The sequence below is a fragment of the Triticum aestivum genome, chromosome 7B (genome assembly GCF_018294505.1).
Source record: "Triticum aestivum cultivar Chinese Spring chromosome 7B, IWGSC CS RefSeq v2.1, whole genome shotgun sequence".
NCBI classification, from domain to species: Eukaryota; Viridiplantae; Streptophyta; class Magnoliopsida; order Poales; family Poaceae; genus Triticum; species Triticum aestivum.
Window position 1 is genome coordinate 714,142,496 of NC_057813.1, and position 9,953 is coordinate 714,152,448.

Consider the following 9,953-nt stretch of genomic DNA (forward strand, 5'->3'; position numbering starts at 1 on the left):
ATTTTTCATATATAACTTATTTCATTTGGAGCTACGGTTGAACTTCTATGAATTTTAGAAGTTTTGGGCATTTTCTGGAATTTCCCTGATTATTTAGAAAATAAACTAAATTCCGGAAAAGGAATATTGCGTCAGCATTGCGCCATGCTGACCTCAGCAGGTCAACAGACCCGGTCCAGGTCAAACCTGATGCATGGGTCCCGCATGTCAGTGTGACAAGCAGGAACAGAGGCTGACCAGTGGGGCCAGGTCAATGCTGACTGGGCAGGTCAAACCTGACAGCCGGGGCCCACGGACTTGAAACTAATCCTAACATGGCGGGTCCACTATCAGTGACTAGGTGAGGTCCAGCTGGCGGGGATTAGCGCTAATGACAAAGCCATGTCGGCCCTCGCCGGAGTTTCGCCGGCAGCGACCAAAACCGACGACGGAGACGCTGCGGGAAGGCGCTATAGGGGACGGTTTTGAGCGCGGTTTGCAGCTATGAATTGCTAGCAGTGCGGCGCATCCGGTGGTGGTCGCGTGGTGTGCTGGGGGTGTGTGTAGCAGCGGCGGCAACGAGCCGGGCGACCGCCGGAGTTCGGGCTTCCATGCTTTAGGAGTTACGAGGCACTACAAGACGGGCGGCTGGGTGTTCGGAGCTCCTGGCAACGTGCCGAGCATGATGGAGCGCTCACACGCGAGCGGCGCTCGCTCTAGCCTCGATGGCTTCATGGTCGGCGGCGAGGAGCTCTCGGTTCCGGTGCCTAGCACAGCTAGGGGACGGGGACGAGCTCGGGGAGCAGGGGGAAAACGACAAAGCTCACCGCGCATCAGATGGGGTCTTCGACGAGCTCGGGGGCGGACGGGTGACGGCGAATCGGCGGCGACCATCGGCGGCGGTCGAGGACGAAGATGAGCCTGTTGTCAGCGAAGTTGGGAATCCTGCGCTGCTCGGATCCGTGGAGAGGACGAGGACGACGTCCCGGGGCTCTTGGACACATCAGGGGAGCAAGGGGGTGACTGTGGCCGCGGTAAACGGCGTCGACGGCGACGAGCTCCGCTCGGTGGGGAAGAGAGAGGGATCCAAGGGGGAAGTGAGGGGGAGCAAGAGAGCGAGGAGGGTCCAGGAGGTGTCGTGGCGTCCGCAGCGGCGTCACGGAAGGGGGCAGGTAGGGAGGGAGGGAGGAGGTGGCGCAGCGCGTGCGTGCACGCCACGGGCACACGCCCCTGTCCTACTGTCCCTAGGAGGAAGACGACAGGGAGGCGTTGGTGGGCTGGGTCGGCCGACTTCAATGCTGGGCCGAGGTAAGTGGGCATCAGGTAAGCGACAGGTAACACTCTATCTCTATTTTAATTTTTGTTTCTGTTTTCTATTTGCCTTTTGTTTTCTTTGATTTAGTAAAAATACTAAACCACATCTAAAAATCCTGAAATAAATTGTGAGGACCTGTTGAATTATCTCCAACAACCCACATTTAGTTTCAGAATTATTTGAGCATTTACAATTGTTATAGCAATTAAATGCCCAAATTCAAATACATAATGATTTAATACAAGAGTCTAAAAATGGCCGAGAAATATGTGCATCATTTTTGGCAGAGGTTTTCACCTTTAACAAAAATCATGAACTTTTCTGAAGGGCATTTGGGTTTGTTGAAAATATTTTTATTGAACCTAGTTGAATTCAATTGGTTCTAGGGTTTCAACAATCCCCATTTCAACTTTCAAAGAAATTTAGACATGATGCAAAAAATAAGCTAGACCAAGTGCAAGGTAAAGCTAGGGATGTGACAACAAATATGTGAGTGTTGCATTTGTTGTAAATGAACAAGGAGGTGTCAGACTTTGAAGGAATAAAGCCAAGTGCTTGCATTTTATGACTTAGGCGCGAGTACCATGCTCTAGGAGCCTATTTCAGTCCATATAATGCTTTGTCAAGTTTGCACGCATGATAAGGTGCATTTTTGTTTTCAAACCCAGGAGGTTGTTTCATGTACACTTCCTCCTCCAGAACACCATGCAAAAATGCGTTCTGTACGTCTAGCTGGCTGAGACTCTAGCCCCTGGAGACAGCAATGGACAAAACAAGACGGATAGTGGCAGCTTTTACAACTGGACTAAAAGTATCCTCATAATCAATGCCATATCGTTGTTTAAATCCTTTTGCTACAAGTCTTGCCTTGTAGCGATCAATGGTTCCATCGGATTTTTTCTTTATCCTAAACACCCACTAGCAATCAATAAGGTTTTTACCTTGCAGTGGAGGAACCAAGTGCCATGTGTTGTTTTGTTTCAAGGCCATGTACTCTTATTTCATTGCTTTCTTCCAATTTTCATCACTAAGCGCTTCTTCAAGTGTATGTGGCTCACCTGGTTCACCTGTGGAACATACCATCCCAAACTTTGTCATGTGTTTATAATTTTTAGGTTGTATTACCCCTTGTTGAAGACGAGTGCAACGCGATGAGTTTGGCTGTGGCGCAGAAGATCCTGGTTGAACTGCAGAGGCCGATCCCGAGGCGGATTCAGGATCAGGCACAGCAGCCGCAACTGCATTGGGAGCAGGCGCCGGATCCTCCGCCTGCGCCACAGAAGATCCCGCCTGGCTGGGCTCATCATGCGCCAATGATTGCACCGGTTCCCCCCTTGCGCTAGACATGGGGCCCACGTCGGTCGGCCGACGTAGATCTCGCCGCTTATAGCAGACGGGTCCAGCTGCTGATTGCCGCGTGGCGCAGGCGGGTCCGCCTGCTGGCTCACAGTCGGACGCAGCGGGAGCAGCAGAAGGCGCGGAGTCCGGGGAGGATCGGCCTGACGGATCTGCGGGCGGCTATCCCGAGGCAAATTCTGCCGCCAGGTCTGCAGGCACCGATCCCAAGGGAGATTTGCTCCCCCGATCCTGGCACATGAAATATGGCCCTGTTGGGTAGTTTTCTTCATCGTTTTCAGCTCCGGTTTTTTCAGCGTGGCTTCCTGCATCATCATACAACTCATGCAAAGTGGTGAGAGGGTTAGTCATAGTAGGATCATTGGAGCTATACTCCCCTGGATCAAGGCTGGTTAGGGTAGGAGGAAGAAGGAGAATTTCTTTCCGAAGTAAAGCACCGGCATTTGGATGTAGATCAGCAAAAGGGAATTTAGTCTCGTCGAACACAACATCACGAGATATGTATACCCGACCAGTACAAACATCTAGACACTTGATCCCATTGTGTTGAGTGCTATACCCAAGAAAAACACATTGTTTTGAGCGAAACATTAGTTTGCGAGAATTGTATGGTCGGAGATTAAGCCAACAGGCACATCCAAAAACACGAAGTGATGTATAATCTGGTTTGATATGGAGAAGCCGTTCTGTGGGTGTTTCATTATTGATCACTCGACAAGGAAGCATATTGATGATGTGAACGGCCGTGAGGAATGCTTCGTCCCAAAATTTTAGGGGCATGGAAGCATCAGCAAGGAGGGCCAAACCGACCTCAACTATGTGCCTATGCTTGCGTTTGGCGGATCCATTTTGTTGGTGAGCGTGGGGGCATGACATATGGTGAGACATGCCAAGTGTTTGAATGAAGGAATTGAGCTTCTCATATTCCCCCAGTCGGATTGGCAGCAATAATTTTGCTATCAAACTTGCGTTCTACAAGTGCTTGAAATTTTTTGAACACTTGAAAAACGTCAGATCTTTTCTTGAGGAGATAAATCCAAGAAAATTTGCTATAGTCATCAATGAAGCTAACATAATATATGTGTGTCTACCCACCGAGGTAGGGGCAGGACCCCAAACATCAGAAAAATCAATTGCAAAGGTTGAGTAGAAACACTGGTAGATATGGGATAAGGTAATTGATGACATTTTGCTCTTTGGCAAGAATCACAAATAGTTTCACTATGTCGCTCACCAACAAACGGGAGCTTATTTTTCTTAAGCAAGCGTTCAACTAAAGAAAAAGAGGCATGTCCTAAACGATCGTGCCATCGTGTGGATGAAAGCTTGATAGCACCACAAGCTTGTTTATTTGATCTTCTAAACTCCGGAATCAACGGGTAAACCCCTCGAACACATCTACCATGGTAGAGTACTTTCTTCGTGGCCCGATCCTTGATCAAAAAGAAGAAAGGATGGAATTTAATGAACACATGATTATCAATAGTGATACGATGAACGGAGAGAATTTTTTTGGCACTAGGAACATGCGGAATTTTTCTAAGGTGAATTTTGCGGGAAGGGGTACGTATAACAGAATGACCTATATGACTTATCCTCATACCTGCACCACTTGCCGTGTGGATCTGGTCCTTCACATGGTATTTCTCACGGAGGGTCACCTTCTCGAGATCGCCCGTGAGGTGATTTGTGGCACCACTTTCAAGATACCAGTTGGTATCGATGCCATAGGTCCCGTCGGCGGCAGCAGCAACCTTGTCTTCTTCATCCGAGGAAGCTTCATCTTCATCAAAGCGATACCAGCAATCCCTGGCTGTGTGGCCAGGTTTGCCGCAGATTTGACAGCGTACAACATCGGGTCGTGACCATCCCGAGCTGCCGCCGCCGCCGCCGCCACGTCGGCCCTTGTTGCTGGTGAAGTTAGGGCGCCCGCTGCGGGAGCGAGAGTTGCTGGAGCCTCCACCACCTTGCTTGCCCTTGTGTCAAGGAGGACCATGGTGATGGGATGAGTACCCGCCGCGCCCGCGGGTGGCCTCGTTTGCTGAAGACTTGAAGCCACCGCCGGTGCTGTGGAACTGCGCGACATGCTGATCGAAGTTGCTCAGCATGGCGTACAGCTCATCGAGGGAGACCGGCGTGATGCGGGCATCGAGGGTAGAGACGAGGGCCTGGTAATCCATGTCCAGCCCGTGCAGCAGGTAGGAGATCAGCTCATCATCTTGGATGGGCTTGCCAGACACGGCGAGTTCATCGGCCAGGCCGCACATAGAAGCATAGTATGCGGCAACAGATTGGTTGCCCTTCTGTGCATTGATCAAAGCAGTGCGAATGTTGTTGACACGACTCAGAGATTGAGAAGAAAACATGCCTGCGAGCGCCACCCAGAGAGCGTGCGCGGTGGTGATCGCGGTCACCGTGATCAACACTTCTTTGGAGAGGTTGTTGAGGAAGTAGCCGAGCACCTGTTGATCCTCCCTCACCCAGATGGGACGGAGAGGTTTGGTCTCGGTTGACTCCTTGCCTTCCTTGTCCTTGGTGACGAGGAGGCGGGCGGGTTCCGGCATGGTTCCATCAACATAGCCGAAGAGCCCGGCTCCCCTCAGCTGCGGCATAACTTGCATTCGCCATAGGACGTAGTTCGTCCGGGAGAGCTTCTCCGTGACTTGGCCGCTGAGATTGGATTGGGCGGTGCTAGAGGAAGACATGGCTTGGCACTAGATGGCAGCTAGGGTTTGGAAGAGGAGGCTCTGATTACCATGTGCGAATAGGCGAAAGCGTCTTACCTCAATGTGGGGGACGCGTTACGTGTTATATATGAGCAGGGGCGCACCTCCCTGTAAAGAGCGCATACATTCGGTAGAGATACTCTAGGAAGATAAGAAGATTACATATCTTCGAGAACAAGAGATAAGATGTTTAAACAATATGCTAACAACCTACTCTATCTCTCCTAGAGCTATACGTAAACATAGGTGCGGCTCCTTCAACATATGTCACGTAACAACATGTGTGTTTAACATATAATTCTTTTCTAACATTACATGTTCTTGTAGTCATTCATTTTGAAACCACAGAGGCCGTCGCATTGCATTGGTTAGACTAGCACTACAGGAATCAGCTACTTTGCCATCTGCCACGGCAGACGGCAAAGGCAAGGATGGCGGACGGCAAGGGCCTTTGCCGTCTGCCGCGGACGGCAAAGGCCTTTGCCGTCTGCCGCGGATGGCAAAAGTTCCTGCAACGATAGGATCGGCAAAGAGCTACTTTGTCGTCTGCTTTCTGAGGCCGACAGCAAAGGGGCCTTTACCATCAGCAGCTGACGGCAAAGAAAGCAGACGGCAATAAATACGATGTTAGTCCATTAGGTGGCTAACGGCAGCCTTTGTCGTCCGCCACTGACGGCAAAAATTATCCTGCCTTTGCCGTCCGCTGAATGACGTCAGCTGGACATCACTGCACGACAAGCCTTTGCCGTCCGTCGTTGTAGGCAAATTTGGTCATTCTTTGCCGCCCGCCACTGTACGCAAAGCCTTTGCCGTCGGCCGCTGTAGGCAAACTGACCAAATGGGTCAGCTCCTAGGTAGTATAGGTGGCCGCCGCGCGGCTTCTTTGCCATCCACGGCTATCGGCAAAGGTGCCTTTGCCGTCCGTGGCTGTCAGCAAAGGAGGCTTTGCCATCAGTGGCTGACGACAAAGATCCTGCATTGCCTCTCTTTTTTCTGTTTTTTTAATCCAACAATTTTCAAAGCAAATATATATGACATATATATATATATAAGAGAGAGAGAGAGAGAGAGAGAGAGAGAGAGAGAGAGTAGCACTATTCTAATCCCAGGATTATAATAGTTATTTGGATCACAGCAGCCCCTATATAGGGCCCGGCAGGGCCCTCCCGAACTTCTGGACTTCCCCCGGCCCGACAAGATCCACTGCATCCCGAGGCCCCCCGATAGGATCCACCTCATCCCAATCCCGAGCCGCCCCAACCCACCTCCTCCCCTCGATCCGCCGACCTCCCCCCGTGGTCACCGACGATCTTCGCCGGATCCGCCGCCTCCCCCCCCGTCTACAGCTCCTGGCCGGCTGGATCCGCCGCCTCCCCTCCTTCCCCATCTCCTGGCTAGCTGGGTCCGCCGCCTCCCCTTCGTCTCCAGCTCCTGGCCGGCCACTGGCGCGGGCGAGCGAGCGACGGCGGACGCCGGCGCGAGGGAGCCCGCATCGCCTAGACGCGGCGAAGACGCCATGGACTTCAGGAAGCCGCATCCTCATCCCATCGCCATCGCCCGAAGACTTGGCAGACCAGATTATGGGCCCGACGGCGAGCGGCGCGACCAACGGAGCAACTCCTCTGCGGAGGCAGCATCTGCAGCGCCCTCAAATTCAGCCGCAACAGTACATGAACTTCCTCCCAATTTTGCCTTCTTCTTCAATCTTGCATTCTCTGACCTTCTTGCTTCGTGCAGATGAACTTCGCGCCCTCTGCAAGACATGGATTGCCATGGGATTCCTCTCATACCTCCACGACGAATTGTTCTCAGGGTGGCCTATCAGCTGCTGGAAAAAGGTTGGCCAAACTTATAGCCAGGGTATGGTTGAACTTCTTCCTTCCTTCGGTTTGTTATTTTCTTACAGCTATGCGAAGTTCAGGTGGTGTGTGAGCATCAGTCCAGGCTACAAAAGCTTTTTTAAAATCTCCTTCTTACAACCATGTGAAGTTCTCGTAGTGTATGAGCCTCAGTCCAGGCTACAAGACAACATTGTAAAATCTGCCTGCCTGCTTACACGCATGTGAAGTTCAGGTAGTATGCGAGCCTCAGTCTAGGCTACAAAACAGCATTATAAAATATGCCTACCTGCTTACACGCATGTGAAGTTCAGGTAGTATGTGAGCCTCAGTCCAGGCTACAAACACTATAAAATCTGCCTGCATTCACATTCATATTCACATTCAAAAAAATAAAAGGAAAATAGAACATGCATGTGATATGACTTGAAGGTCCGGTTGGTATGCACTAGCAGTCCAACCATTCAAAAAACTCATGAAGGTTCAGGTTTTTTTAGTGTAGACAGTATTTCCCCTTTGCAAAATAAGAAGTTCAGGTACAAAGGCATTGGCAGATGCTCAGCTCAGTGCATAGTGTGATGGCTCTCACCACTTCTATATGAGAAGTTCAGGCTGTGAATAACGCTAAGTTCAGTTACAAAGGTATATGCAGATATAACTTGTGTGCTAATAGACATTTTTTTCTTTTATGTCAGCAAGACGAGAGACAAATGAAGAAGCTTAGAAGTTCCCAGCAGCAAGTACACAATCCAAAGCCTGTACGCATTGCACCACCCTCTCAATGGGTCACACCTCAAACGCACCAACAGCTTTACCAACCTGCTCCAGACCAAAATGGATGACACCCGAAACACACGGATACTCCCAAGAAGCTGCGTCACAGCCCTATCCGCACAAGTTTGCAGCTCCACCTAATTGGGTGACGCCGGAAATCCCCCGCGGATTCTTTGTATCCACCAGCAGACTCCCAAGCACGCCGATGGAGGAGGGGGTTAGCTCAAGTCTTGCGTGTAACTTTGGAGGTTATCCTGGTGTGCCTCATCAATGCCAAAGCGAAGCAAATAAACCGGATCCCAGGACAAATCCAACAGCAACACACACACGGAGGAGAGTGATCTGCACACTACCACCGTTTGATCCTGCTGCTGCTGTTACAAGTCAAAATTGCATGGGGCATAGGGTAGATGGATTGCTTCACAAAACAAAAGAGCAAACAAAGACCAGGATCGCAATACCTCCACAACCACCTCAAGGAAAGAGGACGCAAACAAGAGAGAGGCCATCTTCAGCCCTCCTTCCTCCTCGTGATCCACTTCTGCATCCTGCTATGATTACTCTGCCATGCCCCATCCCAGAGGGACAGCAGCCGACACTGGTGGACTTGCGATCATACACACACGTAAGTGAAACAAAAAATATTTATATACGCATCTTGTATTATCTGCAAATTTTCTGCTCCCTCCAGGATAACAAGTTCATAAACTGCATTTTAAGGTGTTGTTTGGATTTTTTTTTCTTTTTCTGCAGACGCCAGATCTATCGGATTATCTAATACCAAGACTAAAGATGTGATTCAAAGATGTAGAGAAAGCAAGGGAATTTTATAATAGATACGCCAGACACACTGGTTTTGGAATCAGGAAGACGGATGGAAATGACAACCACAAGTATTTTGTTTGCGCTTTCCAAGGGATACACGCATCTTCTGTTTCAGAGGCTAGCAGGAAGCGAAACAAAACATCGCAGAGGACGGGCTGCAATGCAAGAATGAGAGTGAAGGTGCAGAGGATGGCACATGCGTGGCAGTGGACATTGAGTACAACCATAATCACCAGCTCATGCAGACTGATGACATGTTGGTGTTTTTGCACTCACACAAGAATTATGACCCCACTATTTTGGAGTACGTAAAGCTCCTGTAGTACCATGATGTCAAGCACACAACAATCATGTCCATGCTATCTGAAAATGAAGATGGAAGCTACTTCCTAAGCATGACCGGACGAGACCTGCTAAACCAGCAAGTCTTCAAACACCCACATACTGCAATGTAAAAAGGCATCCTAGCTCACAACCCTTTGCTAGCAAAAAATAAACAAATGCATGTTTGCATGTGATTTGCAGGAAAGCCATGAATGCAAGGAAAGATGATTTGGATGATGTATTGAAACTTGTTTCATTCTTCAAAGACATGAAGGTGATAAATGATGAGTTCTTCTATGACATCCAAGTGGACAAGGACAAGTCAATTTAAAACATTTTCTGGTCCAATGCAAGCTGCCGAGGAGCCTATCAAGACTTCGGCGATTGTGTAACATTCGACACGACTTACAAGATCAACAGATTTCATATGCCCCTGGGAGTGTTTGTTGGAACAAACCATCACTTGCGGTCAACGATATTTGATGTTGCCCTGATAAGAGACGAAGATGCAAAGTCATTCAAGTGGTTGTTCGATACATTTCTACGGTGCATGAATAACAAGCACCCAACTTGCATTCTAACAGGTGAGTTCAAATAAAAAACTCCTCAAGTTTCATCATATTTTCAGTCTATGGGTCTATATTGGGTATATTTGGTTTTATCTGAAAATAATATACATCAAGCAGTTCAACCATTGTTAGCACATAAGTCCAATTAACAGTAGAAGAAAAGCAAAATTATCTGTCATATGTTTAGAAAATAATATATAGCAAGCAGTTCAACCACTGTTAGCACAGAAGTCCAACTAACCATAGA

General features: G+C 49.2%; 1 pseudogene; it reads right to left on the reverse strand.

The window, feature by feature from the left end:
* Positions 1-4,739: 4,739 nt before the first annotated feature.
* On the reverse strand, positions 4,740-4,878 carry LOC123163402 (uncharacterized; annotated as a pseudogene).
* Between the last annotated feature and the right edge of the window lie 5,075 nt (positions 4,879-9,953).